The 14,123-nt window shown below is 43.2% G+C and overlaps 1 protein-coding gene across 2 annotated transcripts in view; it reads right to left on the bottom strand.

Annotated features, from left to right (window-relative positions):
* Positions 1 to 14,123, bottom strand: part of pde4dip (phosphodiesterase 4D interacting protein) — a 466,622-nt gene that overhangs the window by 245,827 nt on the left and 206,672 nt on the right. The gene's annotated exons all lie outside the window — the stretch shown is intronic.

The following is a 14,123-nucleotide window of genomic DNA, read 5'->3' as shown; positions in this document are numbered from 1 at the left end:
AGGTGAGGTGCCAGAAATCTAGAGGTTGGCAAACGTGGTGCCACTGTTTAAGAAGGGCGGTAAAGACAAGCCAGGGAACTATAGACCGGTGAGGCTGACCTCAGTGGTGGGCAAGTTGTTGGAGAGAACCTTGAGGGACAGGATTTACATGTATTTGGAAAGGCAAGGACTGATTCGGGATAGTCAACATGGCTTTGTGTGTGGGAAATCATGTCTCACAAACTTGATTGAGTTTTTTGAAGAAGTAACAAAGAGGATTAATGAGGGCAGAGCAGTAGATGTGATCTATATGGACTTCAGTAAGGCGTTTGACAAGGTTCTCCATGGGAGATTGGTTAGCAAGGTTGGATCTTACAGAATACAGGGAGAACTAGCCATTTGGATACAGAACTGGCTCAAAAGGTAGAAGACAGAGGGTGGTGGTAGAGGGTTGTTTTTCAGACTGCAGGCCTGTGACCATTGGAGTGCCACAAGGATTGGTGCTGGATCCACTACTTTTTGTCATGTACTTAAATGATTTGGATGCGAGCATAAGAAGTACAGTAGTAAGTTTGCAGATGACACCAAAATTGGAAGTGTTGTGGACAGCGAAGAAGGTTACCTCAGATTACAACAGGATCTGGTCCAAATGGGCCAATGGGCTGAGAAGTGACAGATGGAGTTCAATTCAGATAAATGTGAGGTGCTGCATTTTTGGAAAGCAAATCTTAGCAGGACTTCTACACTTAATGGTAACATCTTAGGGAGTGTTGCTGAACAAAGAGACCTTGGAGTGCAGGTTCATAGCTCCTTGAAAGTGAAGTCGCAGTTAGGATAGTGAAGAAGGCGTTTGGTATGGTTTCTTTTATTGGTCAGAGTATTGAGTACAGGAGTTGGGAGGTCATGTTGCGGCTGTACAGGACATTGGTTAGGCCACTGTTGGAATATTGCATGCAATTCTGGTCTCCTTCCTATTGGAAAGATGTTGTGAAACTTGAAAGGGTTCAGAAAAGATTTACAGGGATGTTGCCAGGCTTGGAGGATTTGAGCTATAGGGAGAGGCTGAACAGGCTGGGGCTGTTTTCCCTGGAGCGTCAGTGGTTAAGGGGTGATCTTAACGAGGTTTACAAAATCATGAGGGGCATGGATAGGATAAATAGACAAAGTCTTTTCCCTGAGCCGGGGAATCCAGAATTAGAGGGCATAGGTTTCGGGTGAGAGGGGAAAAATATAAAACCTTTTCACACAGAGGGTGGTACGTGTGTGGAATAAGATGCCAGAGGACATGGTGGAGGCTGGTACAATTGCAACATTTAAAAGGCATTTAGATGGGTATATGAATAGGGAGGGTTTGGAGGGATATGGGCCGGGTGCTGGCAGGTAGGGCTAGATTGTGTTGGGATATCTGGTTGACATGGACGGGTTGGAATGAAGGGTCTGTTTCCATGCTGTACATCTCTGACTCTATATCAAAACGACTAAAGAATCTTGAATGCACCCAGGATTCACAACAAGATAGAAAATCAAAAAAAAAGGTACAAATAGAGGTAAATGGCTGTAATTACCATTACAGATATATGGCTGCATTGTGACTAGGCTTGGGAAATGAATACTCCAGGACTTTCAACATTTAGGAATGACAGACAAGGAGGTAGAGTTGCATGAATAATTAGGAATGTAATTAATACATGAGTAAACCATACCAAACGCCAGATTGGAAGAACAGTGTCTGGAATTTGGTTGGAATTAAGAAACAGGAAAAGGTAGCAAACATTTGGTTGAGATTTTAATAGTAACTAGCAGTGGTCATGTGGGGCATGGTATAAATTAGGAAATGAGAGAAGCTTATAGCTTGTGCAACACAGTAATCATGGGTGACTTCAATCTGCATTTGACTCAGTGAAGCCACTAAGCACTAAAGATGTGGAGGATGCGATTCTGGAATGTATTGGGATGGATTTCTAGAGCAGCATGTCAAAGCAGCTATTGTGGATTTAGTATTAAGTCACGAAAAATAGACTAATTAGTAACTGTTGTAAAAGAACCTTTAGAGATTGGAGGATATTACTAACAAAATGAATAAAAGGGGAGTTGATGGATATAGCACATTTGAATTTTTAGAAGGCTTTTGAGAAGGTACCCCACAGGAGATTGGTTAGCAAAAATTGGTTAGCACATTATATAGGAGTTAATGTACTGGCATGGATTAAGGATTGGCTAACAGACATAAGGAATAAATGGGTTATCTTCACATTGACTGACTAGTGAGGTACTGCAGGGATCAGTAATTGGGCCTCGGCTGTTCACAATGTAGATCAATGATTTGGGTGTGCGGAGACAATGTAGTATTTCTAAATTTGCAGATGAAACAAGGCTAAGCAGGAATGTGTATTACAAGGAAGATATAAAACATTTTTAGGAAGAATTAGACAAGAATTGGACAAGAACATAACTGGAACATAATATTGAAAGTTGAGAGGTTATCCACTTTGGTAGAAAGGACAGATAAAAAAGTGCATATTTGCCAAGTGAATTGGGTGTCCTTGCCAGTAAGTTACTGAAGGCTAATAAGCAGGTGCAGCAAGCTATGAGAAAGGCTAATGGAACATTACTATTTATTGCAAGAGGATTTGAGTACAGGTGTAGTGAAATCTTGCTTCAATTGAATAGGAACTCAGTTAGACTGCATCTGGAGTACTGTGTGTAGCTTGGTCTCCTTATCTCAGGAAATATATTATTGCCATAGAAATACTGCAATGAAGGTTCACCAGACTTGTTCCCTGGATGGCATGACTGTCATCTGCAGACAGATTGGGAAAACTGTGCCTGTACTTCTAGTTGTATTATTGCTACAGTATTAATCTAAAAGGTCCAATTTTCTGGGGATCTCAGTTCAAATCCACTATGGAAGACTGTGTAATTTGAATTCAATAAAACATATCTAAAATTAAGAACTGGCCATGAAACCATGTTGTCAATTATTGTAAAGACCTATCTAGTTCATTATATCCTTTTGGGAAGGAAACTGCTGACCCTACCTGGTCTGACCTACACATGAATCCAGACCCACAATTTTGTTGATTCTCAATTGCCCTCTGGCCAATAAATGCTGGCCTTGACAGCAATGCCCCTGCCCCATAAAGGAACAAAAAAAATCACTGCCACATTGATGTAGAAGCTCAATCTTTGAGAATATTTAAAATAAATGTTGAGCAAAGGGCTACGAATATAGCAGAGATAAAAGGCATGAACTGGTTGGTCCGCCATAGTGGTCTTAAAATGGCTGAGCAGACTTGATGGGCAAAATGGCCTACTCCTGTTTCTGTATTATTATGATCAGAACAAAGATTACTAAATATGTTGCAAGTTCAATGCTGGCCATGCTGAAATCAGCTTGTTCAACAACTACCCATCCTACAGACTGAACTTGAAACCTAGTGATATAGGTGGCTCAACAGTCTTAGTTCACTGAGCTAGTGCTGTAACTATTTTTAAGCTTACATTTATTTGTTGAAGATAAGCAGCATATTTAATATCATTTGCATAGGGAAGATCTAGGTCTCTGAAATACAGCACACCTGTGCCTTTCCCCTGCCACACTAGGCCACCAAAGTTGCTGATCTGTCTAAAGCATAGCTCTCAAATTCCTGGCCCATCTCAAATTAAGATGGTGTTCCACATGTTAAGCCTCTGTCAAGCAAATGGAAACATGAGAGATTGATATTGAATAGCATCTAAGTGAAGAATATAAAATATACATAACAATCTACCCTTGGTTCAAGTTTGGCTAACTTCAATTTCTGGATTTTTATTCTGTATATGTTTTACTATTGCCATTTTAATTGTGCTAACCAAGCCAGATCTTTGCATTCAAAATATCAGATATAGACTGTGTACAATCAGTATTAGCACCCTGCTTTTACTTATTCCTTAGCAGTGACTGAGCCTCATTGTATGTCCAAACTCTCTCAGATAATTTGTTTCAGCAACTGAAGCCAGTGATCAGCTTCTATATTTAGGTTTCTAATCTGCTTGACAACAGTTCCAAGAATAAATTCAATTTTGCACATGATACATGACTCTCTCATTGGCTGGCAGCTCCCAAGTACAAAGCAGATTTTGTAGCAGGTCAGTAATGAACCTGTTACCACATTCATCATACTCACTGAAGTGGTGTACAAGAGAGAAATACTCTTTTACTGCGTTGAATGAGGAATAAAAGGAGGAAAGAACTTATATTTATATAGTGCTTTTGACTTCACCATGCTGTCCCAAAGCACTTTACAGCTAATACAGTTCCTTTGAAGTATAGTCGTTGCCATAAAGTAGGAAACGTTTTTAAAACCCCCCCAGCTTCTCAGAGCATTAATTCAAACTGCAGTTTGACTTTAGCTAATAAACCTTTAGTGTTTACCCAAGTGGTTATTTTCAAATATAAATAATGAAAAGGTTATTCTAGAACGGAAGACAAAACATTTAGGCCAAATCCTGTCCAAATCTGTCCCAGTGTGGCCCTATGTGATTATAGTTTTCTCTCCTCTGAAAGCCAGGGTTCTGAGTCCTACCATATCTCTATTGCTAGCTTTGTCAAGATCAATAAACTTTGAGACTAGAAACCTTAATCACCTGATGAAGGAGCGTCGCTCCGAAAGCTAGTGTGCTTCCAATTAAATCTGTTGGACTATAACCTGGTGTTGTGTAATTTTTAACTTCCCAGGAATGGTTCATTATCACACAAGGGACATCAATTGATCTACAAAACCACCATTGGTACATATGGAGAATAAAATATGCAAAAAGGACATGGAGTGGAACAGCTGAAGGAGATTCTTTCTCTTCTCATTTAATGGGACACTGCAACATTCAAGTACAAATCAAAATTATATACTTAGGTGAGAAATCCTGTTCGGCTTTGCACTTCTAAGCAGACACAATCACAGGCTTAGCTGACATCTGCTGATCCTCCCTGTGTGAACTTCATTTCCGAGATTAGCCACTGAATAGAATCTAATATTCCAGCATTAATCCAACTGATAATGACATTACATCGACCACATATGGTAACCCTTCACATATTTATTAATTATCTTGTGGCTTTGATGGTAGGAATGGATTCTAAGATAAGTTCTTCCCTAAAGCATCAGCCTACAAAGAAATCAACATCACATTTTTGAACAGAGTAAATTAATTATCAAGGAGATGTATCATTTGACTACACTCCCAGAAGTCTCTACAATGAGACACAGGGTGGACATCTGAGAATGATTTGCTTGATTAGGTTATTAACTACCTAGTCTGTCATATTTAGGACAACTAATAATTGGATTATATCGCGGTAAATCAGAGGGCTCTTGTGGTGCAGTTAAATTATCTTTACCATTGAACCAGGAAGGCTAGATTCAAGTCCCACCTGTCCACAGCTGTGTAATGATTTCTGAATGGGGTGATTACAAAGATTAGAAACCATCCATCCAAACTTTAAGACGTGTACAAACAGTATTCAGGATAATTTTTGTTTTGATTCTTATGTTCCAGAACTTGTAGCAAATGTTCTGTTCCAGTACAGCTACATAATGGCATCCACCCAATAACATTAAAAATTGTCCATGCATGTCCTGTGCACAAAAACAGGACACATCCAAAATTGCCATTTGCTGCTCCATCAATTTATTCTTGATCATCGGGAAAGTGATAGAAAGAGTTACCAAACAGCATTGTTTTTAAGCAAATTCCTATTAATTAGCTCTGGCAGAATTCAAACTGAGCTTCACTCAGCTCCTGACCGGATTACAGTCTTAGTTCAAACATGGACAAAAAGCTAAATTCCACAAGTGAGGGGAGAGCAGTGTTCCTCTGATAATAATTTTTTTTGGCTGTGTGGAATTCTGAGGTCTGTGCACGGCAGTGACTTCCAGAACCCATGCTGTGATCAGTGTCAGCCTGTAGTTTAGTAGGAATGCTGGGTGACAGTGACTGTCCTTGACATTAAAGCTGCATTTGATCGAGTGTGTCATCAAGGAGCCTTGCAAAACTGGAGTCAATAGGAATCAGGGAAAAACGCTCCACCAGTTGGAGTCATACCTGATGCAAAAGAAAACCAGCGACTCCACATCCCATGGACAAAAATAAAATCCTGCAACATTGGGTGTTTAATTCCCATACTGTGCAGATGTATGTTGTGACAACAACCTAATGTACCACTGATTCACCATGTAGAGTTCAAAGTAGGGTGATAACATTTTCTCCAATGTGTTAATTAAAGAGGAAGCAGGACAAAGGAAAATAAATTAGAGTTCTCATGTTTTCTTTGATTACGTGCACAATTTGGTTAGATAGCCTCAAAAACAGAACAAAAAAACCCTGAAGAATACAAGAGCCAATTTTCAATTGTCAATATTAAGATATTAATTTGTCAGTTATGTCATTGTTTCTGTTGGACCTTGCTTTTTACAAACTGGCTGCCCTATCTTATTACATAGAATAGGGATTACACTTAAAGTAGGTAATTGGTTATAAAGTTGTTATGACAAACTAAACCAGCCCTCAGGATCTTTATTTATGAGGACCTAAAATGCAGACAGACTCTTTGTTTAACCCTTCATCCAAACATTGCATTAGTGTGTCAGCCTGGGTTATTCTTTCAAGTAATATGAGGTCAAACTGGCAACCTTCTGACTGAGGGAAGTGTACTTGAAATTCATTCAACTTGCACACACTATTCAACAACACAATCATTTTTCACTTACTACTTTGTCGATGTCTCTGAATCTAGACAATATGTCAAGACTGTACCCACTCAAAATAAAGCACCTGGATTCACAGCTTGTGGCAGAATTTCATTTTTATAAATTATAATAATGATTGTATACTTAGTCTTAATATAAAAGTGTATTGCAACAATTGTTAACACTTTCAAGACGGCTTTGAATACCTTATAGGACGCTGCAAGATGTGTCAGAGTGTGGACATAGATACCACCATTACACGTGGGGACACCTCCTACCTTCTACATGGCAGGTACTCATGTGACTCAGCCAACGTTGTCTATCTTATACGTTGCAGACAAGGATGCCCGTTGGCATGGTACATTGGGGAAACCGAGCAAAGCTTCGACAACGGATGAATGGGCACCGCAAAACAATCAAGAGACAGGAGTGTTCCCTCCCAGTTGGGGAACACATCAGTGGTCCAGGACATTCGATCTCGGACCTTTGGGTGACTATCCTCCAAGGTGGACTTCGGGACAGGCAGCAGCGAAAAGTGGCCGAGCAGAGGCTGATAGCTAAGTTCGGTACCCGTAGGGAGGGCCTCAACTGGGACCTTGGGTTCATGTCACATTATAGGTGATCACCATTGCACTGTACACACACAGAGATACTCCTACACACACAGGCACTCCTATACACACAGACACACACTCCCACATGCACCCCCTCACAGACTTAAGACACTCTGCACTCACTATACACACAAATACACTTTCTCACACTTTCAACCCAGACAGACAGACACACACAGACAGACAAAAACCCACATACACACATATTTTGTGGGGTGAATTTGTACTTGCAGGGTTACATTGAACTTTGCTCAAAAATTGCATGCATTCATGTAGAACTCTGAGCTCAAAAACTGCATGAATTCATGTAAAACACCGTTATCTCACTTTTTAGATTAGAATCAATCTAAACATCATGGCATAGACAGAGAACACAGGGGGCTAACACCTTCAACATATTGTCTAGCTATCACCATTGTTAACAGCTAACCTGAGAATGCAACTTTTTAAAAAAAGGTTTTGTGATTTACACATGAAAGAAGTGAAACTATCATGGTATTCGAACAGATGAAAGACTTAACAGACAATCAATTTTTCAATGTATAATTTCAGTTACATCACACTGTAAATTTTTACTAAAAATTCTGTGTGTTAGGATTGAGCCCTCCACTATCATCTGATGAAGGAGCGACGCTCCAAAAGCTAGTTAGCTTCCAATTAAATCTGTTGGACCTGCACAGTGTGCAGACTGTGACTATTTTCCTATGAACTGATTCACCACCACCCATTGACTTGATTAACATCACTGCTGAATTGTAAACTTTTGTTGAAGAAGCAGGGTATAACTAAGCATATGACATACACTTATACATTGGTGATACTTTTAGTTATTCCCCCAAGATGGGGGCTGTTAGATTAATATGGGGATACGAGTAAATGAGGCTACATGCAAACAGGTAGAGTGAATTCTAACTTTCAGCAGGAGTCCAAGGAGGACTTGCAGAAGACATTTTCTGACTGATTCAGTGGGAGTATGAGACCATGGCAATTTTAACAGTCAGGCCTCAGTACCACACTGCTTTCCAGTTGTTCTAGACAGTGACTGATTAGTAGCTTCACAAATGTCCAAATGTAGTAAAGAGAGTTTTAAAAGGACATCATAGGAAGGAGTGCAGAGAGGATAGATAGAATAACCTGAACAGGAAAGAGAGCTACCACTGGTCTAGAAGAGTATTCTTATACCTCCTAGCCCCAAAGAAGAGTAATCAATTTACTTCATAATCTCTTTACATTTCCATTCTACTGAAATGCATGTTAAAATGCGATTAGAATCAGATTAAGAATGATCAAATCTTGTTTTCCATCTATCAATTAGGACGCAACTGGTTTCTATGACTAGGTTGATTAGTAAAATAGGTTAATAAAAAAAAGTTACAAATCAGACACACTGGAATCAAGCAGATTTCCAGTGAGTAAATAGCTTGGAGCACTTTAACTGCTTACCCATGCAGTAGGGTTAAAATACTCCAAGAAACTCCAGAGGGCTGCAAGAGATCTGGCATAATTGCGATTATCTCCACATGGCCACAGAATTACACATGTACTCATCACATCACTGAGAATTGGATACACATGTAGATTAGAGAGATGTCAACTTGTTGCCAATGAGCTGATAATGTGTAGCCCAATAAATTGATCTGCATACTGACATTTAGACCACTAAACCATTATTGAGTGTGAACGAATAGGCAAAGGCACAAAGCAAAAATGTCAGTCAGACTATTTGAATTGATACACAGGACCAGTTTAAACTAAAGGATGGGAGTCAAGGGTCTGGATTCTTAAAAGTAAAATTGAGGCTAACGTTGAGATTTGGTATGTGGTAAGTGAATGGGTCGTTGTGCAAATCAACCAGCAAATTCTGCAGGTTTGCAATGCAAGCATTATCTCTTAACGTTAACCTTTTGAGCCTCATTCCATGCTCTGACTCCAGTTCATTCGGAAATTAAAGGGAATGTTATCACTATAGTAAATGTTCCTGGTAAAATAAAGAAGTATTTCAGGCGGAGGAAGGTGGAGTCAAATGCTTAGGTGCAACAAACATACGACTATATAATTTATCCCTCGCTGTAATAAACTAACTGAATTCATTATGCTAGCTGTTGCACTGATGAAGAACTCATTATTGCATCCTATCTCTAAAAGGTGTTTCTTTGCTTTTATTCTGTGATCGATGGTTTATAATTCTCTTGTAACTGTGCAAAGCATTGGATCTATGACAAGCCTCTCATTTTAATGTTGATAAAAGCATGCACGCCCCACACTTAGACAATTGAGAGAAAATAAATCTGATCTTGTAGATATTTCTTGCTTCTTTTACTTTGCTATTGAGGCCCCGAGGTCCTGAATAGGCCCCGAGGTCTCGAGGTCCTGAATAGGCCCCGAGGTCTCGAGGTCCTGAATAGGCCCCAAGGTCCTTAATCCTTGCCACCATTCCTTTAGACCCACCTGAAAACTCTTTAACAAAATTTTTATTCACCACTACTAATATTGCTCTCTTTGGCTTTTTGTTTGATTAGACACATAAAAATTGCACTGGGATGTTATTTCCTATTGTAAAGGTTTCATATAGATGGAGGTTGTTGCAGGTATTACCCCCTCTTTATCTGCCCACAAAGATTGACACTGCAAATTTGAGCATTACTTATCTCAATTATGAATTTCATGAAAAAGTTTGAACAGCATAGATTTTTCACAAATTGCTGCAAAGCAGATTCTAAATGGATCACATAACATATTATCTTTAACTTAATTGTTAAATGATTCCTAAGCAATGTTATACGGCTTTTGGTAAGCTTTTAAAATGTTTTTTCAATACTAGGTTATGTCAGAAACTAGGGTCAGATCCAAGTTCTTTCCTAAACACTTCCACTTCCTCCTCCACCTTTAAATCCTTCTTAAATTCCAGATGATTGGCTACATTTTTGAGTGTATTCCATCTAAAAACACTTTTCCACTCATCATACAGTGGTTTATTCTGAGCACGCCTCTGTCCAACTCACTAATATGATTATAACAGTACACTGACTCAATCCTGCCAGTTCGATAGGTTTGAAATCGATGTCAAAGATTCTTATTCTTTTGATTGCTTATTTAAATCATTTGCCGAAAATGTGTTGCTGGAAAAGTGCAGCAGGTCAGGCAGCATCCAAGGAACAGGAGAATTAACGTTTCGGGCATGAGCCTTTCTTCAGGAATGAGGAAAGTGTGTCCAGCAGGCTAAGATAAAAGGTAGGGAGGAGGGACTTGGGGGAGGGGCGTTGGAAATGCAACAGGTGGAAGGAGGTAAAGGTGAGGGCGATAAGGTGAGGGTGATAGGCCGGAGTGGGGTTGGGGGGGCGGAGAGGTCAGGAAGAAGATTGCAGGTTAGGAAGGTTATGCTGAGTTCGAGGGATTTGACTGAGACAAGATGGGGGGAGGGGAAATGAGGAAACTGGAGAAATCTGAGTTCATCCCTTGTGGTTGGAGGGTTCCTAGGCGGAAGATGAGGCGTTCTTCCTCCAACCGTCGTGTTGCTATGGTCGGGGGGTGGAGGAGTTCAAGGACCTGCATGTCCTTGGTGGAGTGGGAGGGGGAGTTGAAGTGTTGAGCCACGGGGTGGTTGGGTTGGTTGGTCCGGGTGTCCCAGAGGTGTTCACTGAAACGTTCTGCAAGTAGGTGGCCTGTCTCCCCAATACAGAGGAGGCCACATCGGGTGCAGAGGATGCAATAGATGATGTGTGTGGAGGTGCAGGTGAATTTGTGGCGGATATGGAAGGATCCCTTGGGGCCAAGGAGGGAAGTAAGGGGGGAGGTGTGGGCGCAAGTTTTGCATTTCTTGCGGTTGTAGGGGAAGGTGCCAGGAGTGGAGGTTGGGTTGGTGGGGATTGTGGACCTGACGAGGGAGTCACGGAGGGAGTGGTCTTTTCGGAACGCTGATAGCGGAGGGGAGGGAAATATATCCCTGGTGGTGGGGTCCGTTTGGAGGTGGTGGAAATGACGGCAGATGATACAATGTATATGGAGGTTGGTGGGGTGGTAGGTGAGGACCAGTGGGGTTCTGTCCTGGTGGCGGTTGGAGGGGCGGGGCTCAAGGGCGGAGGAGCGGGAAGTGGAAGAGATGTGGTGGAGGGCATTGTCGATCACGTCTGGGGGGAAATTGCGGTCTTTGAAGAAGGAGGCCACCTGCGTTGTTCGGTATTGGAACTAGTCCTCCTGGGAGCAGATGCGGCGGAGACGAAGGAATTGGGAATATGGGATGGCGTTTTTACAGGGGGCAGGGTGGGAGGAGGTGTAGTCTAGGTAGCTGTGGGAGTCGGTCGGTTTATAGTTAATGTCCGTGTTGATTCGGTCGCCCAAGATAGAAATGGAAAGGTCTAGGAAGGGGAGGGAGGAGTCTGAGACGGTCCAGGTAAATTTGAGGTTGGGGTGGAAGGTGTTGGTAAAGTGGATGAACTGTTCAACCTCCTCGTGGGAGCACGAGGCAGCGCCGATACAGTCATCGATGTAGCGGAGGAAAAGGTGGGGGATGGTGCCAGTGCAGCTGCGGAAGATGGATTGTTCCACATATCCTACGAAGAGGCAGGCATAGCTGGGGCCCATGCGGTGCCCATGGCCACTCCTGTGTTTTGGAGGAAGTGGGAAGATTGGAAAGAGAAGTTGTTCAGAGTGAGGACCAGTTCAGTCAGTTGAAGGAGGGTGTCAGTGGAAGGGTACTGGTTTGAACGGTGGGAAAGGAAGAAGCGGAGGGCTTTGAGGCCTTCATGATGGGGCGGAGGTGTATAGGGACTGGATGTCCATGGTGAAGATAAGGCGTTGGGGACCGGGGAAGCGAAATTCATGGAGGAGGTGGAGGGCGTGGGTGGTATCCCGAACGTAGGTGGGGAGTTCTTGGACTAAGGGGGACAGGACCGTGTCGGGGTATGCAGAGATGAATTCGGTGGGGCAGGGGCAGGCTGAGACAATGGGTCGGCCGGGGCAGTCAGGTTTGTGGATTTTGGGCAGGAGGTAAAAACGGGCGGTGCGGGGTTGTGGGACTATGAGGTTGGAGGCAGTAGATGGGAGATCCCCTGAGGAGATGAGGTTAGGGATGGTCTGGGAGATGATGGTTTGGTGGTGGGAGGTGGGGTCATGGTCAAGGGGGCAGTAGAAGGAGGTGTCCGCAAGCTGGCGTTTAGTCTCAGCGGTGTAAAGGTCGGTGCGCCAAACTACTACCGCGCCTCCCTTGTCTGCCGGTTTGATAGTGAGGTTGGGGTTGGAACGGAGGGAATGGAGGGCTGCACGTTCCGAGGGTGAGAGGTTGGAGTGTGAGAGAGGGGTAGGGAAGTTGAGGCGGTTAATGTCGTGGCGGCAGTTGGCTATGAAGAGATCGAGGGCAGGTAAGAGGCCAGCACGGGGTGTCCAAGTGGATGGGGTGTGTTGGAGGCGGGAGAAGCTGTCGTCAGAGGGTGGGCGGGAATCCTGGTTGAAGAATTAGGCGCGGAGGCGAAGGCGGTGGAAGAATTGTTCGATGTCACGCCACGTGTTGAACTCGTTAATCCAGGAGCGTAGGGGAATGAAAGTGAGGCCTCTGCTGAGGACTGATCTTTCATCCTCAGAGAGGGATAGTTCTGGAGGGATAGTGAAAACACGGCACGGCTGGGAGCTAGGACCTGGTGTGGGGCTGGAGCTGGGAGTAGGGGCAACCAAATCATCACGGACATTTACCATAAATCGACTGACTCCCACTCTCTCCGTGACTCCCTCGTCAGGTCCACACCCCCCACCAACCCAACTTCCACTCCTGGCACCTTCCCCTGCAACCGCAAGAAATGCAAATCTTGTGCCCACACCTCCCCCCCTTACTTCCCTCCAAGGCCCCAAGGGATCCTTCCGTATCCGCCACAAATTCACCTGCACCTCCACACATCTACTGCATCCGCTGCACCCGATGTGGCCTCCTCTATATTGGGGAGATAGGCCGCCTACTTGCGGAACGTTTCAGAGAACACCTCTGGGACACCCGGACCAACCAACCTAACCACCCCGTGGCTCAACACTTCAACTCCCCCTCCCACTCCACCAAGTACATGCAGGTCCTTGGACTCCTCCATCGCCAGACCATAGCAACACGATGGTTGGAGGAAGAACGCCTCATCTTCTGCCTAGGAACCCTCCAACCACAAGGGATGAACTCAGATTTATCCAGTTTCCTCATTTCCCCTCCCCCCACCTTGTCTCAGTCAAATCCCTCGAACTCAGCACCGCCTTCCTAACCTGCAATCTTCTTCTGACCTCTCCGACCCACCCCCACTCCGGCCTATCACCCTCACCTTGACCTCCTTCCACCTATCGCATTTCCAACGCCCCTCCCCCAAGTCCCTCCTCCCTACCTTTTATCTTAGCCTGCTTGGCACACTTTCCTCATTCCTGAGGAAGGACTCATGCCCGAAACGTCGATTCTCTTGCTCCTTTGATGCTGCCTGACCTGCTGTGCTTTTCCAGCAACACATTTTCGGCTCTGATCTCCAGCATCTGCAGTCCTCACTTTCTCCTCGAATATTTAAATCATTTGATCAATTTACCAATAGGTACTGACAAACATATCTGTTTTCATTCTAAAACATGAGATATTTTTGAGATGTTTTGCTCAATCAGTTGGATATCAAATCCCACAAGAATGAACATCTAACTAGATAATAAATCCTACCAATTATAGATATCCAGGTACAATGAGCTCTTTTTCCATCAATGACTCCAGGTCATTATAAACCATGAATTATGTATCCCATATTTTATGCAAAGCAACATCCTAACCGCTACAAGTTTGCTGCAGATAATTAGGAAC

This window comes from Chiloscyllium punctatum, chromosome 7 (genome assembly GCF_047496795.1).
Source record: "Chiloscyllium punctatum isolate Juve2018m chromosome 7, sChiPun1.3, whole genome shotgun sequence".
Classification (NCBI taxonomy): Eukaryota; Metazoa; Chordata; class Chondrichthyes; order Orectolobiformes; family Hemiscylliidae; genus Chiloscyllium; species Chiloscyllium punctatum.
Note: the sequence above shows the minus strand (reverse complement) of the source record. Positions and strands in the feature narration are given on the sequence as shown.